General features: G+C 35.5%; 1 pseudogene; it reads right to left on the reverse strand.

The window, feature by feature from the left end:
* Positions 1-22943: 22943 nt before the first annotated feature.
* Positions 22944-23037, reverse strand: LOC122096561 (annotated as a pseudogene).
* Positions 23038-25442: the final 2405 nt, after the last annotated feature.

The following is a 25442-nucleotide window of genomic DNA, read 5'->3' on the forward strand; positions in this document are numbered from 1 at the left end:
TTTCAAAGTACCAGCTTTTTGTCTGGTTTATTTTGGTTATGGTTTTCTGATTTTCTAATAGGTTAATCTCTGTTCTTAATTTGGTTATCTGGCTTCGTCTAGTAGCTTTAGGTCCCATTTTTCCTTGTTTTTCTAGCTGTTTTAGTTGCAACATGAGATTATTTACTTAGTCTTTCTCCATTCTCTTGATGTGGGCACTGAGGGCAATAAATTTGCCCCTCAGGACTGCTTTTGCTGTGTCCCACAAGTTTCTTTGTGAGGTGTTTTCATTTTCATTGAGTTGTAGGAAATGCTTTATTTCTTCTCTGATCTCTTCTGTTACCCAGGCCTTGTTAAGGAGTGTGCTGTTCAATTTCCATGTATTAGAGAAATTTCTGCGGTATGCTTTGTTATTGAGAGCTAGCTTGATTCCACTGTGGTCAGATAGGATATAGGGGATTATGTCGATCCCTTTGTATTTGCTTAAGTTCCTTGCATGAACTATGATATGGTCTATTTTGGAGAAAGTTCCATGAGCTGCTGAGAAGAATGTGTACTGTGTTGTTTTAGGGTGAAATACTCGGTAGATGTCAGTTAATTCCGCTTGAAGTATGGCCTCACTTAATTCAGTAGCTTCTTTGCCAATCCTCTGGTTGGTAGACCTGTCCTTTGGTGAGAGTGGCGTGTTAAAGTCTCCTAGTATTATCGTATTGGGATCTATTTTATTCTGTAAGTTTGAGAGCATTTGTTTGACATATCTGGGTGCACCTATATTTGGGGCATATAAGTTGATGATGGTTATATCCTCCTCTTGGATTGTTCCCTTTATTAATATGTAGTGTCCATCCTTGTCTTTCTGTACTGATTTTAATGAAAAGTTTATTTTGTCAGATATCAGGATAGCTACACCTGCTTTCTTACTGGGGGCATTTGATTGGTAGATCCTTTTCCACCCCTTCACTCTGAGTTTGTTTGTATGTTTGGCTGAGAGGTGGGTCTCCTGAAGGCAACAGATGGATGGGTCTTGTTTTCTGATCCAGTCCTCAGTTCGTTTTCTTTTAATTGGCAAATTCAGCCCATTTATAGTAAGAGAAAGTATAGAGAGATGCATTGTTGTCCCTGCCATTCCGTTTTCCTAAGTTTTTCTTCTTTCCTTTCCTCCTGTGCTTGCTCAGTTAGACTTTGAGTAATGCCTGTTTGGGGCAGGTCCCAGTTCCTGGTTGCTTTCTTCGGGTTGTGTCCCCCCTCTTAGAATTCTTTGTAATGCTGGCTTAATGTTTATGTATTCATTTAGTTTTTCTTTGCTATTAAAAGTTTTCAGTTCTCCATCGAATGTGAATGCTAGCTTTGCCGGGTATATCAGTCTGGGTTGGCAGTTATTGGCTCTCAGAGCTCGTATGGTGCTTCTCCAGGCTTTTCTTGCATTCATTGTTTGTGTGGAGAGATCTGCAGTGATTCTAATTTTTTTCCCGTTGTAGTATAGCTCCTTCTTCATTTTTGCTGCATGCATGATTGTTTCCTTTTTATTCAGATCCATCATTTTTACTATAATGTGTCTAGAAGTGTTTCTCCTGGGATCTTGCTTGTTGGGTGTTTGATAAGCTTTTGTGATGTAGTTAAGATGGTCGTTTTTGAGGTGGGGAAAATTTTCATTGACTATCTTGTTAAATAGGTGTTGCATTCCCTTGCTCTGGAATTCCTCACCTTCATCCACTCCGATTATGCGAAGGTTAAATTTTTTAGCATTATCTGCTTGCTCTTGAATTTCCCTTTGGTTTGATTTGAGTGATTTTTCCATATCTGTCACTTTTTGGTCCAGTTGGTGTATTCTGTCTTCTCTATCTGACACTCTACCTTCCATTTCATTCACTCTGTTGACCGTGGCTTCTATTGTGGTTTGCATGGAGGAAATGGATCCCTTTATGGATTCAATGTTGGTTCTCAGAGTACTGATATCACCTCTCAGTGAGGTGAGGTCAGTATGCATTACCTCTAATTTGGCGTTTATCTCACTTCTTACTGAGGTTTGTGCAGCTTCTATTTTTGCATCCAACTTTTGTTTGATATCCTGTATCTCTTTTGATAGTTCATCCTTGTGCTCTTTCAATTTCTGATCCATTTCTCGCTTTATTTCTTGAGTCATTGCCTCCAGCAACCCTTGGATGTAGCTTTTGTCTTCCATTCCTGCTTTGCTCCCACTGGGGCTCTCCCCTGCGTGGCTGCTGGCTTTTGAGGTGAGCTTGCTGTCGTGGGTAGTGGTAAACCTTATGATTTTTCTCTGTGATTTTCGCATGGGGTTTCAGGAGACTGCTCTTCAATTTTGTTTTGGTGTGTCTGTCTTTGCTTGGTTGCTGATTCTGTATTGGTAGAGAGAGTCTGTGCCTGATCTGGATTCTGTTGGGAGCCTATTTCCAGCTGCTATTCTGACTTACTTAGGATTCTCAGCTCTCTGCTGTAGATTGCTGGCAATTCCCGCCTTTGGAAGGGTTGAGCAGCCTAGACTGCTTGTGTTTGCTCCTGCGGGTGCTCTTGGGAAGATCAGATGCTCTGGATGCACTCTCCCAAATACTGGAGTCTGCTATGGGCTCCTGATGTGTTTTTGTTTGTTTGTTTTGGGCTGGTTGTGGGCTTGAACTCTAGGTTTGGGTGCTGTCCCTCAGCTCTTCAGCTCAAGGCTGGCACCCTACCATTTGAGCCACAGCACCACTTCTGACCCTTTTTGCTTTTGTGATGCTGAGGAATCAGATCCAGGGCCTCATACTTCCAAGACTATCACTCTATTGCTGAGCTGCCTTATCAGCCTGAGCTCCTGCTTACTATCAGGTGCTGGCAGGCTGTGTTGCCCAATTCCCAGCCTAGGGTATATGGGTGGAGTTTTGGTGGGGTTTGGGCTTCTCTTGTCCTGAGCCTCCAGGTCTTTTGTCACAGGCGTGCTTCCCGGGGAGTGCTGTTCCCTGTTTCTCTCCCCTCTGTTGAGGTGTATGCTCAGCTTTTTACTTCAGTTGGGAGGAGTTGGTTTTGTTGCTCAGGCGCCAGTCCTCGGACCTGGTTCTGGCCCCAGCATGGAGCCTGCTCGTTAGGCCTGTGCTAATGTGTATACCACCTAGGTTATGCAGCCTGGAGGACACAGTTCAAATTTCTTCTACTGTTGGTAGTCTTGACCCAGGGGCGCTGTTCCTGGCTTGGGCATTTAAGCTCCCTTCCAGGGGCACTCTTGCTCTGGCCTGGCCAGCAGAGTGTGCTCCACCGGCTGGTGGAGCTCTCGAACAGTTCCCAGTTTTAGTGGGTCCTGTGGTCCGGGTGTTGGGGTAGGGAGTCTAGGTCAGGGTCTGGTGATTCCCTCCAGCTCTGGTCTACCTTGAGGGATTCACTGTCCCCTGTGGGGTACTCACCCTGTAGGTCGTCAGTTGTTGTTGCAGTCCGAGTTCAGTTAGGGTGGTTGCAGGCTGGGTTGGGCGGCCCCCGCCGGGTCGTTGCGATTGTGATCGGGCGGGTGGTCTGCCGACAGGTCCCTATGTCGCACTGCTGATGCCAGGCGGCTTTGGCGGGATGGAGCCTCTCTGCTCCGGTGGAGAGTGAGGGGTGGGGGTGGCATCCTCGTGGAGACTCCCGGCTGGTAGGTTTCTCTGTTCCTGGCGATCCGCTCTTCTGCAATCCGGTACCTGGTGATCTGCAAGCAGCCCCCTATTTCTCTGGGGCTCCGGCAGCCCCCGCTGGGCCGGCTGGCCGGCTGCTTGGCGCACTGCCGCGCGGCCAGTAAAGTTTGGGGGAGGGGTCTTCGCTCTTCTCTGTTCTGAATTTCTTCTTTTCCTCTCTGTCTTTTTTTGTTATTTTCCACCTCTGGTTTTTCTCTGAGTGTTCGTCTTTTTGTTGTTGTCGGTCTCTTGGGGAGATTAAGCGTTGGAACTCGAACTCTCTTTTTGGTTGGAGAGAGCTGTGGCGTTTCCCTACTGCCCCGTCGCCATCTTGGTCAGTCCTGCAGGTTTTAACACTGTATTTCATTAGTGATGTGTTAGGAATGCCAGCCATACTGAAGTTAGTATTGTTTTCCACTTTTTTTATATGACCTGGCCAAAATTATAATACATAGTAATGGAATGAAAAAGTAATGCCATCTTAAAGTCATTTAGGGCTCTGGGAATGTGGTTTTATGGTACAGTTATTTCCTAGCATGCATGAAACCCTGGGATCCATTGCTTAGTACCAATTACACAGAAAAAGACATGAGAAATGGTACTGTGGTTCAAGTGGAAGAGTGCTAGCCTTGAGAAAAAAAAAACTCTCAAGAACAGTTCCCTGGCCCTGAGTTCGAGCTCCAGGACTGGCAAAAAATCTTTTAGTTAGTAAACACAAAATAACCAATGCATGGAACATATAATTGCTCCTTCCATACTGATACCTGACAATAGTCCTTAATTCATATGTTTTAACTATATTAGAAATCTGTATTGAACAAAAATTTTTGTTAATAAGTCATGGCAAATAATGACAGGAATGTGTTTAGATATCAGGTTTTAGATATCAGGTGAAGATTAATCCTGGAAATTCAAAGATTCCAGGCTTTTGAGTGCTCAATGCTGATCACAATGAGAAGGGTAGTCTAAGTGAGATTTTGGAAATCTTTTTGTCAGGCATGGCACCAAAAAAGCAGAGGCTAATGAATAGTTTTGACAGAAGAGAAGGAATAACTCCAGATGGAAGGAATAAATTATAATAATAACTTATACCAAAAACAGTTCTAGGGAACCATTTTTGGTTATTGAAGAACTAGTTATTATTGCCTTTGGCATTCTAAATTTCTTTGGCTAGTTCTTAATTCCTGTGAGATAAGTTTTATTTCCTTCTTTCATACTTGATCTATTTCCTTTCTAAAAATCTCAGTCTCTATTTCCCTATGAACAATTTCTGCTGCTAAGTCAGCATACGCAGACAGCAGAGGATGCTAATGTAAGAGTTCCATACCTCGTGAGTCATTAATGTAACAGCATGGAAAAGGAGGACATATTTATTGCTAACTCAATTTTTCTGAAAACCTACAATGTCATCATTTGATTCAAATTTCCATTCTTTGTCTACATAGTGTCATTACCTGCACATAAATACAAATATGAGCTGGGTGCTGGTGACTCATGCTTGTAATCCTAGCTACTCAGGAGGTTGAGACCAGAGGATTGTGGTTCAAAGCCAGCCTGGTCAGGAAAGTCCACGAGACACTTATCTTCCTTTAACCACCAGAAACCTGGAAGTGGTGCTGTACCTAAAGTGGTAGCCTACTCAACTGGAGCTGAAGAGCATCCAGGATCAGAGTTCAAGCCATATGGCCAACAAAAAAAATGCAAATATGACTTAAATTTCCCCAAAAGGAACTATGAAGTCAATAGTTATCTTCCCAATCAGAAAAAATTCCAAAATGATTCAGTGCACCTACTTTTGCTGAGTTATTTAAGTTATGGCTTCTTTGCTGGACATATTCTCTTCTTTTAAAAATTGTCAAATATTAGTTTTATAGTAAACTGCATCTAGTATTTCTTGGTTCAAAACAGAAACCTTGATACGTTTGATGTCACTTGGCTTTCTTACTATCTCAGTTCAAAGCCAACCCATGCAGGGGAGTCTGTCAAATTCTTATCTGTAATTAAACACCAAAAAACCAGAAGTGGAGTTTTGGCTCAAGCAGTAGAGTACTAGATTTGGGGGCAGTTGGACATGGAAGACAATTGTTCACGGACAGGGTCCAGCTTCTGAGTTGAAGCCCCAGAACCAGCACCAACTAAACAAACAAACAAGCAAAAAAAACCCCACATATTACTTTGGGACCATCGTTAAAGCACTGGTTTGAGAAGAGGCTCCTTTTTCTGATCATACTCAGTTTATTCTGCTTTTTTAGAATCCTTATTGTTATGGAGAACTCAGGACCACAGAAAAGGAATTGATAACTGACTCGCAATAAGAAAATCATCTCAGGAGTGAAATATCCTTCCATAAGACACTTTAAAACCTACGTGCCTTTGTTTCTTTGCAGTAGAACACTTTTCAAACAAAGTTATTTTTTTTCCTATGATGGCCTTCAAGTGGCATATTGTTTCCTTTTGTAATACTCTCAACTACAAGTTTACAGACAAGTTTTATGAGTAAAGAACACACTCGAATAAGCCCAGGACAGAGTTTCCTTCAAGCCTTGCATTCTTTTCTTAACTTGAACTTTGTCATTTCTCTATGTTCAATTCCTCTCTTGAGATCAGTTTCCACTTGCAGTAACAGTTCCTTCCAGTTATATTCAGTAACTATCTATTGTGCTGATCCAGGTAAAATGAATGTTTTCTGGCTTCATTGAAATAGCACAAAGACATCGTTGGACATGAGGTAACACATGTTTCAGAGACAACTTAGTGAAGACAAAATATGGAATTTAAATGGCTTATAAAAACATTATTAATGTACATATGGCCATATAAGATGATGTTAAGTGAAATGAACCCCAAGATAGGGACACATCTTGTTGTTTCTTTCTTGCTATTTTTTTAATATATCTAAAATGTATTATGTGATTTTTTTTGGTTTCTCTTCTATGTTCTTCCCCTACATATATCCCGTTTTCACTTGATATGATTCCTAACCAGTATGAATTCACTTCCTCTCTCCCCACCACTACACACAAATATTTAAGAGTTTGAACAGAATCATTTCAAGTAATATACTGTAAATGTTACTACAATATCATGTGTATATCTAAAATTCCCTTGAAAGAAACTACTTTCTATTGAAGGTTAGTCATTTTATTTTAGGAAACTTTTGGAAAAATAGACTGTGTAAATTTGAAATGAAACAAGGTCAAAAAATAGTAGCATAAAGTTTTAGAAGGTGTCTTTCTTCAGAAATATATATATGTGTGTGTGTGTGTGTGTGTGTGTGTGTGTGTGTGTGTGTGTGTGTATGTGCATAGAAAGACACATTTTTAGAAATAATTTGTCATCAGAAATATATACGTATATCTAAATTTCTGTGTAGAACAATGTACATTATAATGAAACAAAGATCTTAAAACATATTAAAATTTAAAAAATACATCAAACCAAGTGCCAGTAACTCACGACTATAAATGGAGCTATTCTGGGTAATGAGATCTTAGATTTGTTTTTGAAACTAGCCCAGATAGAGAAGTATTTTTAGATTCTTATCTCCAATTAAGCACTATAAACAGGAATTAGCTCTGTGCCTCAAGTTGTAGAGTTCTGGTATTGAGCATAAAAATGCTTAGGGACAATGCACAGGCCTTGTAAACAACAGCAACAGCAACAGCAACAAAATATATTACATTAATTTCACAAAAACATCTTTTAACTGCTGTGAACATTTCTTAGACACATGAATTCTTGCCCCTGGAAAATGTTAAGTAAAAGTATAGGATATTTACATCTATGTTAAATACCTGACTATTTAGATTATTTAAGATATTTAGGTAATGATTAGGAATTAAGAATAATGATAGCATATTGAGACTTGTCTTTTATTCTATTTTATCATTGTAATAAAATAATATTTGTAATGATTACGTAAAATTACTCTTGTTTGGTAGTAGAATTATAATAAGTGTTAAACATTTTTAAATGATTTCCATAGGAAAGAATCATTTTTTAATGGTATTAATTCTTTTGCATTTTCAAAACAATTAAAAAATTTATTCCAAGGTTGGTTACTCTAAGACTGTATTTGTTTTCTTGTTCTAGTTTTCATATGTTGGTAGAAATAAAAATTCCAAAAATTCAGTGGATGTTGGCATTCAGGAACATCTTCAAAAATACTAATATTGGAGTCCCTTAAATGGAATTGCTTTATTTCATTTGTTATTTTCACAAATAAATCAAGATTATTGTGCATTTTGTTTCTTTTCATTGCTATTGGCTCTTATCTTGAGAATACTTTTTTTTTCCTAACAAAGTAGAGAAAAGCAATTGGATTGAGCAAGTAACATATGACTTTCATAAAACGCAGGTGCACAGATTTGGTTCTTCTGTCATTTGCTAAACGTTTCTTCCAGAAAAGGTTATCAATTACTTATAAGTGATGCATAATTCCTAGGTATTCCATGTATCACATACACTTTTTTATTGAGTTATCTCTGCAAAACTAAAATAAACAGATCAAAAAAAGTCAAAATAAACAGAAATCAAATCTTTGTTCTAAAAGCTGTACTTTACAAATAGTTTTTAGCCAACACCGAAAACATCTTTTCAGGTATTCTGCAATTTGTGTGAAGTATTTTTAACAATAGTTTTTTTTTTGTTGACATGCAATTTACATGCCACATATTATCTCCTTCTATAGTATACATTTTAGTGCTTTGGAAGTGAATTGTAAAAACATAGATTTTCCAAGCCTAATTTTCACTTGCATGTCTTCAAATAGAAATGCTGTAAATTTTAGAACAGACATTAAAATTGATATAAAATTCACTTACAAGAATTTGTCCAGCATACATTCTCTATAGTGTGTCTCTTCAAAATTCGTTTTTGGGGATTATTTCAAAGGTTTTCACACAGACTATTCAAGTGCACTGTCAATGAACTACATTCTATGTCCAAACAAGTTTTTTAATTCTCTTTAATACATACATAGAAGTGTAATGGCTGAATCATATACAATTCTTTTTGACCTTTTGAAGCCTTGAAAACTTGCTTGCTAAAATGATTGCAGTATTATACAAATCAATCTACTATGTGGAGTATATCAATTTCTCCACAAATGCATTACTATATTTTGCATCATCTTTTTATATTATGGTCATACTAGTGAGTTTTCATTTTACTTTTTCTTAGAAACTAAAGAGGAGCTTATTTCATATGTTCCTCCTTTTGAGTATTAATTTACATATGTTCTTTAAAGAAATACCCTGTTCGGGAAAAATTATATAGAATTAGAAGATATAAAAGTACTTAAGACTCGGGATCATTGTAGCATTAACATTGTAGCATTAACAAATATGTGCCCTCTATCTGTTGGATATGTTTTCACTTCTTTCATAGAATTATAAAAGGTTATCAGTTGATATTAACCAGTATATTCTTCTTTTCTTTAGCCAGTAATGCTTTCTACGTTAAATTTTCAGAAACCTTTACTGATCCAATGTTATGAATTTTTACATTTATGTTTTATAGGTTTTTACATCTCACATTTAGTTTGATAATCATATTTTATTTTAAAATTTTGTATAAGGTTTGAGGAAGTAGTCTAAGCTCATTCTTTAAATCTAGAGAGGCAATAGTGCCAATACACCCATTTAAGATTCTATTTTTATTTCATAAAGTCATGTCATCCTCTTCAAAATCTGTTAACCATAAAACTAAGAATATATTTTTGATAAATCTGGTACATTCTTCTATGTGTCTGTTCTTATAGTAGAGCAATGTTGTCTTCACTACTAAACATGGTAATAAGATTCAAATCTAGTATGAGAGCTCAAGCTACACCATTTTACAAAATTGTTCGGACTGACCTGTATTCCTTGAATTTACCTACAAGTTTATTGAGCAGGTGAACCAATATTCTACAGAGTTATCGAGATGTTTGATAGTCATTCATATTTTGTACTTTGAGAAAACACACGATCCCAGATATTACATATAGTAAAATGTCTTAAGAGAATGCTTGAAACAACTAAAATTAATTTAGGAATGAGTTAAAATTTAGATAACACTATAGCACAATAAACCTGAATGATAATGACTTGAGCTGTACTAGAGAGGAGAGTGAGAGGGGATAGAATAGAATGATGGACCGCATAGAGCTGTATGTCATTGGTTTTGTGATTCAAAAAACAGAAAGTCTTCAGAGAAGAGAAGGAGGAAAATAATTAAAGTGTCCTGAATCAAGGTTCTTTTTAATCCACCTAATAGTGTGGACTGAGAGTCAGAGAAGATGGGAAAAATAAAATAGAAAATAAAGCATTGTATAGACCTGTTACAATGGAAAGAAATTGTAATAAGATTATGATAATTAATTACCAAAGAAATAAGAGAAAGAATAGGTAAACTCTAAAGGCAAAAAGAATGAAGAGAGAAAAGAAGCAAAGTAAAACCTTTATCCACAAACGCAAGAGTTTGGAAGTGGAAATATTCTAAATAACATTAAAATAACAATAACAATTGCTAACATGGATAGAATATGGATCACATTCTAGCATATACAATTTTGAAAATACTAGGAATGAAAATTTAGAAGTCATAATTTAAGGCACTATTTACATTATAACCGCACAATATATTTCAGTGGTAAAAACTTGGTCTAGCATATGTGAAAAAATGTTGTGATATCCCAAGCATTACAAAGTACACACAAAGTATACACACACAAAAACCACATAAACACACACACATACCACATACACACAATTGCATTATTATTATCATATTAAACAAAAGAAATTACCACAACTAGTAAAAGTAATTTAATATAGGAAATCATAATATTGCTTGTACTATTTAAAAGTTTAGTAGAAATAAAATAGTCACAATATACTTGGATTCTTATAGATTAAGTTAATTGAAAAATAAGAAATTGAAGACATGAGAACCTTTGCAAACAAGTTTTAAATAATAAACATTTTGAAACATTTATCCTTTTATTTTAACAAAAGATTGATGTTACTGGTGATAATCAGCTGCTCTATATCTCACTAGGAATGGCTATATCTCTAATCATTTCAATCTGGATATTTTTATAATGAGGTCTAAGTTCCTCAGGCTCTCCTGAATTACAAACCCTATTCACAGTTACTACCATAGCTAGAAAATAGAAGCCACAAATCACCATGCCCAGCTCAAACTTTTTTTTAAATTCAAGTACAAATATTTACAAAAAAGTGACCAAATTATGAAGTCTTTCTTAATAAAGTATGTGCTTCTTGGAAATATAGTAAGTATTTGTTTCCTGGAAAATATGTTTAAAATATAAGAAAATAAATTTATTTAAATTCACCTACCATAAATAAATTAAGGAAATAATTTTAAATATTCACATGTTAAATATTTTAAAAGCAAAATATATGTCTGAATAATTTACATGTGTTAAAATCAGGCAAAATTAAATTAACTAATCCATTAACAATGAAAAAAGAATTACCCTAAAGAAACAAAAGAAGTTCAAAATTTGAAATTTAGAAAATGAAATGAATTGTACTGTTTAATTGACCTAAATAACTGCAAACCATCTGTATATCAATTTTATAATGAAAATACATGAACAAAGAAAGCAAAAGTACAGTAGTTCTTTGAGTGTACAAATAAAATCATTGGAGAGGATAACAATGTTCCTTCCATAAGAAATGTACTCATTACCTTACTTATGTAACTGTAACCCCTCTGTACATTACCTTCACAATAAAATTAAATTGAAATTAAAAATGAAACAAATAATATACCAATTAAGAATTCTTAAATGCCATTGTTTAAAAACTTTGTAAAATCTGCCCCAAGTACCCAAAGGAAATACTTTGATGATAATATTTAAATACATAAATTGCAGCAGAGAAGCAAAAAGTTTAAAAACTGTTACAAAGTAAAGTAATAAATCAGAATACAATACTATAATAATCATTAGCTGATTTTTTTAAATTTTAATTTTAATTTTTACTGTGAAAATACTGTACAGAGGGATTACAATTATACGGGAACGATAATGAGTATATTTCCTATCAAGCATTGTAGCCTCCTCCTTTGTTTCCCCTTCCCATCTTCTCCCCGTCCCCGCACCCAATCTTCCTCACCCCCCACCAAAGTTGTAAGTTCATTTTTCCAATTAACAACTTGTACATCTAATTGTTGAAATAGATCCACCTGTATACCTATTTAAACGATTTGTTTTTTCCCTTCCCCTCCACAAATTATACCAACCTCAAATACAGTGAAAGCAGGGGTTATACTATGGGGGAGGGACATACAAAGAAACAAAGAAACAATCTTATAAATGTGTTAGAAACAATCACCTGAAAGAAAAAGAAAACATCGAAATACATATCTTGGGGTTCATTTCCATAACATCAACTTATTTGACTTTTTCTACTTGACTCAGACATATACTAGTTATTGCAAATAAGGGTAACCATGGGGCCTAAGTTTCTTTGGGCCTGACTTACTTCACTGAATGTAATTTTTTCCAAGTATTTCCATTTCCTAACAAATGGGGCAATATCATTCTTTCTGATGGAGGCATAGAATTCTATTGGGTATATATACCACATTTTCTTGATCCATTCATCTACAGAGGGACATCTGGGTTGGTTCCATATCTTAGCTAGGGTAAATAAGGCTGCAATAAACATAGTCGTGCTGATAGCTTTAGTGTGGTCTTGTTTGAGAACATTTGGGTAAATGCCCAAAAGTGGCATTGCTGGGTCATAGTGGAGATCTATGTAGAGTCTTTTGAGGAACCTCCATACTACATTCAAAAGTGGTTGAATAAGTTTACACTCCCAACAACAATGCAGTAATATTCCGTTCTGTCTACATTCCCTCCAGCATCTGTTCATTAGAGTTCTTGATTATAGCCATTCTAACTGGGGTGAGGCGATATCTCAATGTTGTTTCGATTTGCATTACTTTTGTGGCGAGAGAGGTTGAGCATTTCTTCATTTGTCTATTGGCAATCCTTCTTTCCTCTTCAGAGAAATTTCTCTGTAAGTCTTTAGCCTACTTATTTATTGGGCAGTTGTTCCTTTGAAAATTTGTTGTTGGGGAATTTAATTTTTTTGAGTTCCAGTTATATTTTAGATATGAGACCCTTGTATGTTGTATGGCTAGTGAAGATCTTCTCCCAATCCGTGAGCTTTCTATTGATCTTGCTAGCTATGTCCTTTGCCATGCAGAAGCTCTGCAATTTCATGCAATCCCATTTGTCCAACCTTTCTTTGATGTGTTGTTTCTGGGTCTCTATTAAGAAAATTTCTCCTGTGCCTAGGAGACCTAAGGTTTGTCCTATTCCAGAATGTCTGAAATAGGTTTGTCTTATTTCAGAATGTCTGCTTTGACTCTGAGGTCTTTGATCCATTCGCAGTTGATTCTGGTGCAGGGTGATATATAAGGATCTAGCTTTAGTTTTCTACAAGTAGTTAACCAATTTAGCCAGCACTATTTACTGAAGAGGCTGTCGTTCTTCCATTCTATTTTTTTAGCTCCCTTATCGAAGATTAGATAGCTATAGCTCTGTAGGTTCATTTCTGGTTTTTCAATTCTATACCATTTTTTTTGTGGACCTATTAAGAATGGACTTGCTTTCCTAATTTCAGCCACACTTTTGCCATTGTTGGCATACACAAAAGCCATTGATTGGGCTGGGAAGATGGCTCAGTGGTAAAGTGCTTGCCTTGCATGCCTGAGGCCCTGGGTTCGATTCCTCAGCACCACATAAGCAAAAAGCCGGAGGAGGCGCTGTGGCTCAAGTAGTTGAGCGCTAGCCTTGAGCTGAAGAGCTGAGGGACAGCGCCCAGGCCCAGAGTTCAGACCCCAATGCCGGACTCCAAAAAAAAAGAAAAGAAAAGAAAATCCATTGATTTTTGAGAGTTAATTTTATACTCTGCTAATTTGCCAAAGTTTTGAATCAGCTTGAGTAATTTAGGAGTGGAGTCTGTGTGATTCTTTAAATAAAAGATCATGTCATCTGCAACGAAGGAGAATTTAATTTCTTCTTTCCCTATTTGGATCCATATTATGTTTGAATCTTGTCTCATTGCTGTAGCTAGGCATTCTAATACTAGATTGAAGAGCAGTGGAGTGATTGGACATTCTTGTCTCATTCCTGAGCTAAGTGGAAATGGCTTTAGTTTTTCACCATTAAATACAATGCTGGATGTAGGTTTGTCATATACAGCCTTTATTGAGGAATGTTTCATGGATTCCTAATTTTTTGAGAACCGTCATCATAAAGGGGAGTCGGATCTTGTTAAATACTTTTTCTGCAGCTATTGAAATAACCATGTGGTTCTTATAATTTCTCTTATTGATGTGATGAATTATATTAATAGACTTGCGTATATTGAACCAGCTTTGCTTCCCTGAAATGAATCCTGTTTGATCATAGTGTATGATTTTTGGAGGAAATTTTGAAGTCGATTGGCCAAAATTTTGTTGAGAAGGTTTTCACCAATGTTCATCAAAGAAATGAGTCTATAGTTCTCTTTCTTTGATGAGTCCCTGCCTGGTTTTGGGATGAGGGCTATGATGGCTTCATAGAATGAATTCGGTAGTGAACTTTCTCTTTCAATTTCATTGAAGAGTTGGAGGAGAATTGGTGTGAGCTCAGCTTTGAATGCCTTGTATAATTCTGCTAAAACCATCTGGTCTTTGGCTTTTCTTAGATGGGAGGTCTCTTATTGATGTTTCTATTTCAATACTTGATATGGGCCTGTTAAGATGATTTAATTCATCTTGTTTTAGTTTTGGCATGTCAATATTCATTAGGAAAAGGTCCGTTTCTGCCACGTTGTCAAACTTATTAGCATAAAGTTTTGAGAAGTATTCCCTTATAATGTTCTGAATCTTGGTTGTTTCTCTAGTAATGTTTAAATTCTCATCTCTAAGTTTATTTATTTGGGTGTGTTCTTTTCTTTTTCTGATAATATTTGCTAAGGGTCTATCAATTTTGTTTTATTGGAAGAACCAAGTCTTTGTTTGATTGACTTTTTCTATGTGTTTTTGGATTCTAATTCATTTAATTGATTTATTTTTGGGATTTATATTGCTGCTCTTTTTCAAGGAGGCTCAGATATCTCAATAAATTGTTGGTTTCAGATCTCTCCAATTTGTTGATGTAGGAACTCAGAGCTATAAACATGCCCCTGAGTACTGTCTTTCCTGTGTGCCAGAGGAGCTGGTAATTTGTGTGCTCATTTTTGTTGAATATCATGAACATTTGAATTTCCTTTCTAATCTCTTCCATGACCCACCAGTGATTCAGCAGTGTGCTGTTCAGCCTCCAGGTGTTACCGGACTTTCTTTGGTGGCTTCTGGTGTTGAGTTCTAAATTTATTCCCCTGTGACCAGAGAGAATGCAAGGTATAACTTCAATGTTTCTGAATTTGGACAAGTTTGCTTTGTGGCCTAAAATGAGGTCTATTTTAGAAAATGTTCCATGTGCTGCTGAGAAAAACATGTATTCTGAAGCTGTTGGGTGAAATATTCAGTAGATATCTGTTAAATCTAGTTGTTCTATGCAGTTGTTTAGATCTGCGGTTTCTCTGTTGAGTTTTTGCCGAGTTGATCTATCTGGTGAGGAAAGTGATGTGTTAAAGTCCCCAACAATTAATGTCCTTGGATCTATGTGGGATTTGAGCGAAAGTAATGATTCTTGGATAAATTTGGGTGCTCCGTTGTTTGGTGAATAGATATTTAGAATTTTAATATCCTAGTGAAGGTGAGATCCCTTAATTATTATGTAGCGACCTTCTTTATCTCTTCTTACTAATTTTAATTTAAAATCTATATTATCTGATATTAGGATTACAACTCCCACCTGTTTATGGAGGTCATCTGCTTGGTAGATTTTGTTCTACCCTTTCACATTGAAAATGAGTTTGTTTTTATGGGCAAAATGTGATTCCTGAAGGCAGCAGATAGAAGGATTGTGATTTTTAATCCAGCTAGACAGTCTATGTCGCTTAATTGGAGAGTTAAGTTCGTTAATGTAGAGATAGGACAGAGAGGTATTTGAGAGTTCCTGCCATTTTATCCACTTTCTTGGGGGCTGCGGCAACTGGGTTCTTCCTATGGTTCTTGGATTCTCAGTTTGGGTGCAGTTTCTTGGCCTCTATTGTGGTCTTGTTGGTTTTCTATGTGTAGGACATCTTTAAGAATCTTTTGTAGGGCTGGTTAGGTAGAGATATATTGTTTCAATTTTTCTTTGCTATGGAAGGTGTTTAGTGACCTTAGGTTATGAAGGAGAATAGAGCTGGATACAGTATTCTTGGTTGATAGTTGTTTGTCTTTAGGGCATGGCATACATCATTCCAGGCTCTTCTTGCTTTGATTGTCTCTGCTGAGATATCTGAGGTGATTTCAATTGGTTTCCCTTTATAAGTGATTGATCTTTTCTCCTTGACAGATTTAAGGATGTTTTCTTTGGTCTGAATTGATCCAGTGCGGATTATAATGTGACAATAGGATGTCCTGTTCTTGTCTGGCCTATTTGGAGTTCTAAAAGCTTCTTGTATCTGAATAGTCCTAACTTTTTTGCATATATGGGAAGTTCCCTGCTAGAATGCTATGAAACAAATTTCCTAGACCATTGACTTCGGTCTCTAAGTGCTCCTCTACACCCATTGTCCTCAGATTAGGCCTTCTGATGGTGTCTTCCAAGTGTTGAATAGATCTATCATATTTCTTGGATTTGTCTTGGATGGATGTATGTTCTTTCTCTATAATATCTAGGCTGTCTTCAATCCCCGAGATTTGATCTTCTACGTGGTCTAACCTACTGTCAAGACTTTCTATATTGTTTTTTATTTCTTTTCTTTCTAGTTGGTTGGCTTTGATGGCTTCAAATTCTTTGTTTGAGTTTTGTTTTAGATCTTGTATGAAATTCTTTACTTCCTTAATTTGGTGTTCAGTGTTTATTCTCAAATCACCTAGTTGATTGGTTATGGTTATGGTTTCCTTGGACACCCATTCCTTCTGTTGGTTTGCATTCAGCATTCCCTTTGTGGACTTCCTGCGTTCTTTCAGCTCTCTATTTATGGATTCCATGATTGCCTTTAGTGATTTTTGTGTATTCTCATCCTGCTCTCTCAATTTCTGTATTACTCTTTGATTAGCTTCCTCAAGTTACGTGATTCCTGTTGCTCTCTTTGTGTATTTTTAGCCTGCTCATGCTATTCCTGACTTTTTCTTTGTCTGTTCTCAGCCAGCTCCCCCAATTCCTGTCTATCTCTTTGACTGGTCTGAACCTGCTCATGCCATTCCTATATTTCTCTTTGAGTGTTCTCAAGCTGCTCACACAATTCTTATATCAATCTTTGAGTACCTTCTTCACACCCATGATATTCCTTTATTGAACTTTGGTTTGCCTCATCTCTCTCCCTATCATGCTCATACAGAGTCCTTTGCAGGTTTTCAATCTTTTCATTTACCATGTTTACCAGTAGTGTTTGTAGAGCTTTTTGGGAACTGTCCAATGGATTATTCATTATCTGTTCTGTCCCCTGAGTATCATGAGTGGGAGTAGGATACCCGGACTTGCCATTTTTCTTGTGTTTTTATGGCTTGTCCTGCCCATTTGGGATGAAAGTAACACCAGTTTTGTGTTAGAACACTGTCTTAAAGTAAGCATCAAACAAAGTCTGTAGTTGCAGCGTTAAAAGTCTGAAGATACACTCTAGTTCAACAGATATATCTATTCAACATCTAACAACTATGTATTAATGGGCTACGAACTGCAAAGAAGAATTTGGCAAACCTGAAATTATCAGGGTTAGGGAGAGATGTGGGTAAAAATAGGAATACAGGGATGTGGAAAGGCAGAGGGTGAGTTAAGTAAGTCCTAATCTCAAAGCGGGAAATAGATTGAATAGAATGTTAGTAGAGAGAGAGAAAAAAAGATAAAAGAAAGAAAAAATGAGACAAGAAAAAATAGAAGAACAAATATTAAACATTAAAAAGAGAAACACTTAAAAACTTAAAAATTATGCAAAATACAAAAATAATATTCAAAGAAGAATTTGTATAGGATAAGATAAGGGTAGGATAGAAAGGAGATATGAAAAAGTTAAAAATAGAAATGCTTAAAATATTATATAGATATAAAGAAGTAGTACTGGTATTAAGGAATTTAAGTCTAAAAGGTTTTGAATTGAGTAATAAATTCCTGGATTAAGTGTGTACACAATGGGTGATAAGGTCTAATAATCGACTATGGGTATATCTGAGGATGAGCAGAATAGCAATTAAGTCATGTAAAGAAGAACAAAAGAGAAGAAAAGGTGAAAAGAATGAGAAGGGAAGAAAAAAAGGATCAAAAGGTCAGTAGAGCTAAACAAAAAAATTTATAAAAAGAGAAAAGAAAAAAAAAACAAGTAAAAAAGCACACACACTTATACCATGAAAATAAAAATTACAAGAGGAAGAAAAAATTTTAATAGAAAACAATTTTTTTTAAAATGTTAAAAATTAAAAATTTAAAAAAAGGTTTTGGAAATTTTTTTTATAAAAAACTAATAAAGAGTTCTTTGATTTTTTTTTGGGGGGGGGGGGGATGGGAGGATCCTGTATCTCCCTTGTGTCATTAACCAGTCTCTTGTTGGAGTCTGGTCTGTTTGTGGTGTTTGATTTTCCTGTGGCTTGCTTGGTTTCTAAAGTCGGTAGTTTGAGCAGGCAGAAAAATGCTCTGCTTTACCTAGGGTTTTGTACTCCTCCTCCCATGCTGGTTCAATGGCAGGGAGATCTGCTGTGAGTATCACAAAAGTGGGAGATGGCTGTTTCCTCTAGTTTGGAGATGCTGTAATGAGGCTAGGTTCTGGATAGAGTTGAGGCCTTTCAGCAAACAGTAGCTTTTCCCTGAGGGACTAGCTTGTGAGACACTCACAGGGCCCAGCCTGGAGCCTTTCTCAGGGTTTAAGTTTACTGAATTTCAATTGTTTGTCAAGGCTGCTGTAGGGAGGGGCAGCCTCTGGCTCTGCTTATCCAGTGAAGAAATCCACTCCTTGGGCTGGTGGAGCTTGCTCGGCCCAGGCTGGGTGACTTTTCGCTGGGTGGAGCTGAGTCTAGCAGGTCAGGTTAGGTTCCTGGGACCTGCTAAATGACTCTTGTTTTCTTCCAAGGCCTGAGTTGGAGCTACCAACTCAGCCAGGCCTTTGTTAGTATTGAAGATGGAGATGTCTGGTAGTGGGCGGAAGGGGTGGCCTTCCCTCTTTTGCTCCCTGAGAAGGAATGAGGATGTCAGCCTTCTACTCACACCGAGTCTTGGTTCCTGGGTTGTCCCTTGTCTGTGAACTGCAGGATGAAGATGTCTGCTTCTTGTCAGTTCTTGCTGGGTTGAGTAGAATTCGCTCACCCGCATCCAAATTCACTTACATTCTTTTATTCTATTTCATTTACTTTCAAAAAAACTTGGTTTTCATAAAATGATGCATAAAAAAGCCTATATACCCACTTACATCTTCAGATCTTAACAATATTTATTTCAGAAATGTCTTTAACTCTATAGTCAATGAACTGAAATAATACTAAAATATTCAAAGGCTTTTCAGAATTTGCAAGACTCACTCTGGGTTGTTATTTATATTGGAAAAGATATTCGAAAAGCCTTATTTGTTAGAATTGTGATAGTTACTCCCACAAAAGAGCCATTAGTGAAGATCCCATTGCATGTACAAAACAACTTCAAATGCATCCACAATCTGGAGGTGACACATGCTTTTTGTTTGTTTGCTTTTGAAAGGTATATCTAACAATCATATCCACAATACTGATTTTCCGTCAATATGATGGGATATTCAAACCTAATAAATACAGGATTGATTATCTTAGTGAGAATAGATATGATGTTACAAAGAAAATTATTTTCAATAGAAATCCAGAAAGACTTTATCCACCTTGTGTTTCACAGGAATAACCAGAGAGTAATGCCTGTTTGGTCAAGTCAGTCAAACTCACTCCATGAGTATATCTTAAAAGTATAAGTAATTTAAGAGGTCAAATACATATTTTGTACTGACAGTCATCTTACAGCAATAACTTATTACCTAATTATATCTGTATCTTCTTACCTATCATATAATAAGAGCTGAAAGTGCTCTCTTTTATCTAACTAAATGTTGTATATGCTTTGATTATGATGATGTTATTATTTGACAAATAAAATGTACAGAAGGGTGGCTCCAAAGAAATGACATGAAAGAACACTGATAAATAAATACATTGCAACACAGTTAGTTCTTTTCAGCCTCACCCTGTCCACATTGGAAAGCAACATTGCAACAGCACATGCACACATATACACATACACACATGTGTGCACATGTACACACATATGCTTACATGCTAAATTCAGGGTTTAGTACAAATAAAATATTAGTGATTAGGACAAACGTTAATTTGCTTTATTACAAAGTAATGCACAATCCAGTCACCATGGGTGTTACATTTTACTTGCTTCACCACACGTGACCACTTAATTTATTTTAAGTAATTAATGAATTCATTCATTTATTTGGTGCTAATACTAGGCTTGAACTCAGGGCCTGGCTCTGTCCCAGAATTTGTTGTTATTTTGTTGTAGTTTTCTCAAGCCTAGAATTTTACTGCTTGTCCAACAGCTCCATTTCTAGCTTTTGCAGGTTACTTTCAAATCAGAATTTAATGGACCTTTTTTTTTTTGCTTGGTATGGTTTCAAACCACAATCCTCAGATTTCATCTTTCTGATTAGCTAAGATAAACACATGAGCCACCAGTGTGGCGTCTAGATTTTCCTCTATAGCTATCTAATGCACATACTTAGATAGTAATTTAAAACTTAGAGTATAGAAGCAAGTTGTAAAGTGATGACATTGTCCTGTCAGAAATTTAAGCTAGTAAATTTCTTCTTAAAACCATAAACAAAAATACCATGATATAATATAAGATAACTCACTATTGAACATATGAGTTTTAAGAGCTTTCTAATAGATCCATTATTTGTTACCCAACATCTGTATAATGCAGTAGTAAAATAGAAGTCCTTTGTAGGAATGCTTAATTACCTTGTTTTTAAAGACACTTGTATTCATCTAAAAAAGTAGGCCTCTCTATTGTCTTCATGTGATTTTCATGTGGTTAATGAGAAGACAAAGTGTATTACTAATCCTTTGCTATCAATTACATCTCACCTTTTCTTCTTGGAACATATAATGATAAAAGCAATAGTTCAGAATAAGCAAACAATATTTCAGATTCACACTTCCAGTGCAAGTGGATCACCAGTAATTAATCCTTGATACCATTTTCCACAAAGTTTTGTCCCAGAGACAATCGGCCTGCCTTCTCTGGCTGCTTTCCTAACCTGGACCTATTCCTTCACTCTACAGGAAAAGTGTGATACAACTGATTTCAGTCAGATCTGTTACTAGAATTATCAGGGATTTAGATTCTTGTCTGTAATTTGGTAAAAGCTATATCTCTTTATGTAGGCTATTAAAATTTCTGTACTAATTTCAATAAATACATAAATTCTATTTTTAAAAAATAAAATTGTTTGCTCTATAAATTGATCAGAGGCATGGATTTTGTGGCTAGCTAGGTGATTGCACATCTGTCTTTCACTTCCTCTCTCCCTTTCATGGTTCTCATAGATAATATGACTGATCCATAATTATCCTAATTTATTTTGATTTATATTTTTGGTTGCATCATTTCACTTTCTGCTCTGCCATTTCCCAAATCATTTACATAGAAGGCATTATTTCATATTTTCTCATTCCTAGAATAGCTGCACATGAAGACACCACTGGTCCTCATTTTCAGTCTGTACCTTTGAATATGGAGGAAAACCTTTCCTCTGCTCTCTATCAATTCCCTACTCACCAGTTAGAATAATTTCGAATAGTAAAAATGGAAAAAGTGAAAAAAAATCATGGTGAAATAACAGATGTAGAAAATTCACTGGATTTTTCTGACCAGTTCAACCAACGTGAACTATTGGGGAATACATATACACCCCATTCCCACTGGTACTCATTGTCTCTGGTTAGGCAATTCTGATGAAGACAAGGAACAAGATGAAAAAGTGAGGAATGATATCATTTGTAAAAAAAATGGAGAAGTATTCAAGCAAATTTTTCTGTGGGCTGCTGAAAATAATTGGCTTACTACAGTACAGAGACTACTTTCCAAAAAGGACATTCATGTGAATACTAGGGATGATGATGAGTATACCTCTCTTCATCGGGAAGCCTAAGTGGACACTTTGACATTGTCCATGTGTTGGTGGCTCAAGGCAGATATTCATGCAATAACTGTGAATGGCTGGACACCCCTGCACAGTGCTGATATGTGGAATAATACCAGAGTGGCTTCCTTCTTAGTTCATCATGATGCAGATACCAATGCCCAAACTAAAGTCCTCTTGACCCCCTTGCATCTTGCTGCTTGGAATAGAAATAGCAAAGATATGCTGGATCTCCTTCTATTGAACCATATATGAAACCAGGTCTGAAGAACTTGGAAGAAACTGCATTTGATATTGTCAAAAGGATAAATATGTATCACTACCTCTTTGAAGTTGTGGAAGGCTGTAAAAATTGTTCTCCTAAGTCATAATGGTTTGGTTAAGTTTCTTAAATTTCAAAAATGCCAATCCATCTTTGTGTCCATACAAAATATTTTCACAATACAAAGCAACTGCAATATCTTACTTTAAAAATTCATGGATTCCATCGTATTTTTCAAGTGAATTGCCTGACTTTGATGTCAAAATGTATTCAAGATTTGTTTGTATACATCTATAATGATTTCTGCTGGGTTTGTGATTATTTAAATCAGAAATCATTTTAACTTATCTGTTGAAATGAGTAGTACAAAAACTAAAGATATTTCTGGTGCTTGTATGAAAAAATTATATTTTAAAATAATCTGTATTTTGTTTGTATAATATCCATAATGTGTTTCATTTGTTCCTGGATATAATACTTTGAATTCTACATTGTTTTATAATATATAGGTTCACGATTAAATGTGTTATTTCAGATAGCATTCCATATAGAAACAGTTTAAGATTCCTTTTTTTCCTAGGTCCTTATAGTATTTTATTTCTTTGGGATAAAATGACAATGATATCTAATTTGAAAAGTTTTGTAAAGATTATGCTATGTAAAGGTTTTTCTAAGTTGAGGATTTAGTACACTGATGTCAAACTAACTTTCAGTTCAATGAATTACATTTATTGTTACATTTGTATTTTTGTAATTAATTTTTAATAACTGTTTTTAATTTCTTGCATCTGAAGAATGACAAATATGGAATACTTAAATTTTCATATCATCCTTGTGCAAGTGCCATGTTAATCTCTATATTGTAATTTGGGTAAACGTGCTGCTGAAGCATGTAGTATCCTGTAAATTTAAGTAGTTAATGATGCAGTCTTTATACAGGCATATATCCTTGGTTGACTGTTTGTAACTAGGAAACCTTATTGTTCCTAAAAATGCTATTGATCTTACTTCTCTAAAATTCTGGGTAGATTGGAAAAAACTTATATTGTTTGGTCAAATGCTCACATTTGCAATTTTTTGTCAATGACAATTTTAAGTATTTTTCATTTTAAATTTGATCATACTTTGAAGTCTTTATAGCTAGGTCCAAAGGTGATGGCTTTACAAGTAATTATTTATCAACTGAGTTAGCTTTGTGGAGCTAATGGATTCAAATTAAACCTTGCTTAAGAGCTACTTCTAAACTTCTGTATCTTAAAATTTCCTAAATGAGGTCTTACTGGCAAAAATGTCTACCTGACCCTTTACTCTTCTTCCATGTAGCAACAGACCAACCAGAATATCTTACCCTGACAGCATAGATTTTATTATTGGAACAAAACTAATCTTAGTTAAAAGGGATCATAGAGAGATGAACAGTTAAAATAGAATCGTTTAGACTAGAAGGTACTTTATCAAAATATAATTGTTTTTTATACCTAACATTTCAAAAGTAGCTAAAGCCAAGAAGGTGAAAATTTTTTCATATGTATGATTACCTAATGTCATGGCTAATCTACCATACTACCAGGCAGGAATCTACACTACTGCCTTTCATTCACCAAATATTTTCATAGTTAAAAGAGAAGTCTATATGTTTCTCCTCCATATTAGGCCTTAAATTGGTAATGTTTTAATCACACTGTTTCCTCTTGTCTCTAGGCTGTAAATCTACAAATGATAAAGCTTTAGGTCCAGCTCTACCAAACACTGAGGTAGAAATAATGGAATAATACATTAAAACACAGTTGCTTTTGATACCCTAACCATATCAGAACATTGCAAAACATGTGCCTTTTTCTTATATTTTATATAGTTATATATTTTATACTTATACATGCTGATATTTTATTTCACACTGTGAAACTTACCAGAAATAATTGATAATTTGACAAATAGATATAAATTACAATTAATAGACTGGAATATAAATAATTAGGTTTAGAATATATATCAGAATATGAAAAGTATCAATGCAATGTCTTCTGTATAAACTTGTGATAGGTTCTAAGTGTTCTTGGTCTTCAGAATTCACATTGTAAAAAAAAATTTGTTTTCCTCTAATCTATAAGGGAATTTACTCTGCTGCTCTGTTTATTATTTTAACTCACTGGTTCCAAAATGTTTTTCTCCATATTTCTGATTATACGCAAATTTTGCTGATATGATGACTAAAAGGTATTATTCTTTTGCAGGACACACATGTCCTAGGATTCCAGGTCTCAGTTATCAGCATCATCAAGTAACAATGGCAAGACTTCTCATCTAGGCCCATGCAACATCCCAATAGAAAGTAATTGAAAATCCATCTCAATTCTTGACGACACTGGAATTAGCAGTAAGCAATTGTGAAATGCAAGGGAACTTAAAATGAAATATGAGATCACAAAATCTAAAAGAAAGTTCAGTAATTCAAAGTTTCAATTTACAAATGACCAGCCCATATGAGCGAACAAGATCACAAATGTCACAAATTATTTTTAATACCCCTCTCCTAATAATTACTGAAAGATGTCAGTCCAACATAAGTAGGCAAAAAAAAAAGAGTTCCTAGAACGATAGATCCATAATTGGTCTACCAAGGCAAGGAAAACTTGACTTACCGGTCAAATATAATTCACAAAAACATTATTTGAGAAGATCGTTAATGCTTCAAAATACTGGTACTTCAGGAAAACTTGGTTTTCTAGTATAAAAATGTTATCATTCACAAACAAATGATAACCTATATTTAATCTCCTGAAAACAGATTCCTATTCAAATAATCTTTTAAAATCATATTCATCAAAACAACAATTGACAAGTCGATGATAATTAGTGACATTACAAACTTTTCAAGTTTAGAGTGCAAGTTACAATTGAGTTGATTTATTTACCCAGCACTAATGCCAAACAGGTTCAACCATTCATTAAAGTGTAGAAATAGTACCACCCACCATTTGTGTTGTTCAGTAGGTGCCTTCCAGAAATGTGTCAAATAGAACAACCTCCCATAATTCAAACTCAAACACTAGCTAATAAAGTATATTTCATCACTTAATAAGGTACATTATAAAAAGTCACAAATAGTTGCCTTATCATATGTTGTTTTATGTTTTCCCTATCTGTCTAACATAGTAAGAAATATGACTTAAAGTCATGAATATGGGTACTCATCAAAGATGTGACAAACAAAATCTGTCTTCTATTTCTCTCATATTCCTCTATAGTAGTAAATCGTAGTTTTCTTCTTTTTCCAAAACTTAAAGGTAGTAGAAA

The sequence above is a fragment of the Dipodomys spectabilis genome, unplaced genomic scaffold (genome assembly GCF_019054845.1).
Source record: "Dipodomys spectabilis isolate Male_0828 unplaced genomic scaffold, ASM1905484v1 ptg000376l, whole genome shotgun sequence".
Taxonomy (NCBI): Eukaryota; Metazoa; Chordata; class Mammalia; order Rodentia; family Heteromyidae; genus Dipodomys; species Dipodomys spectabilis.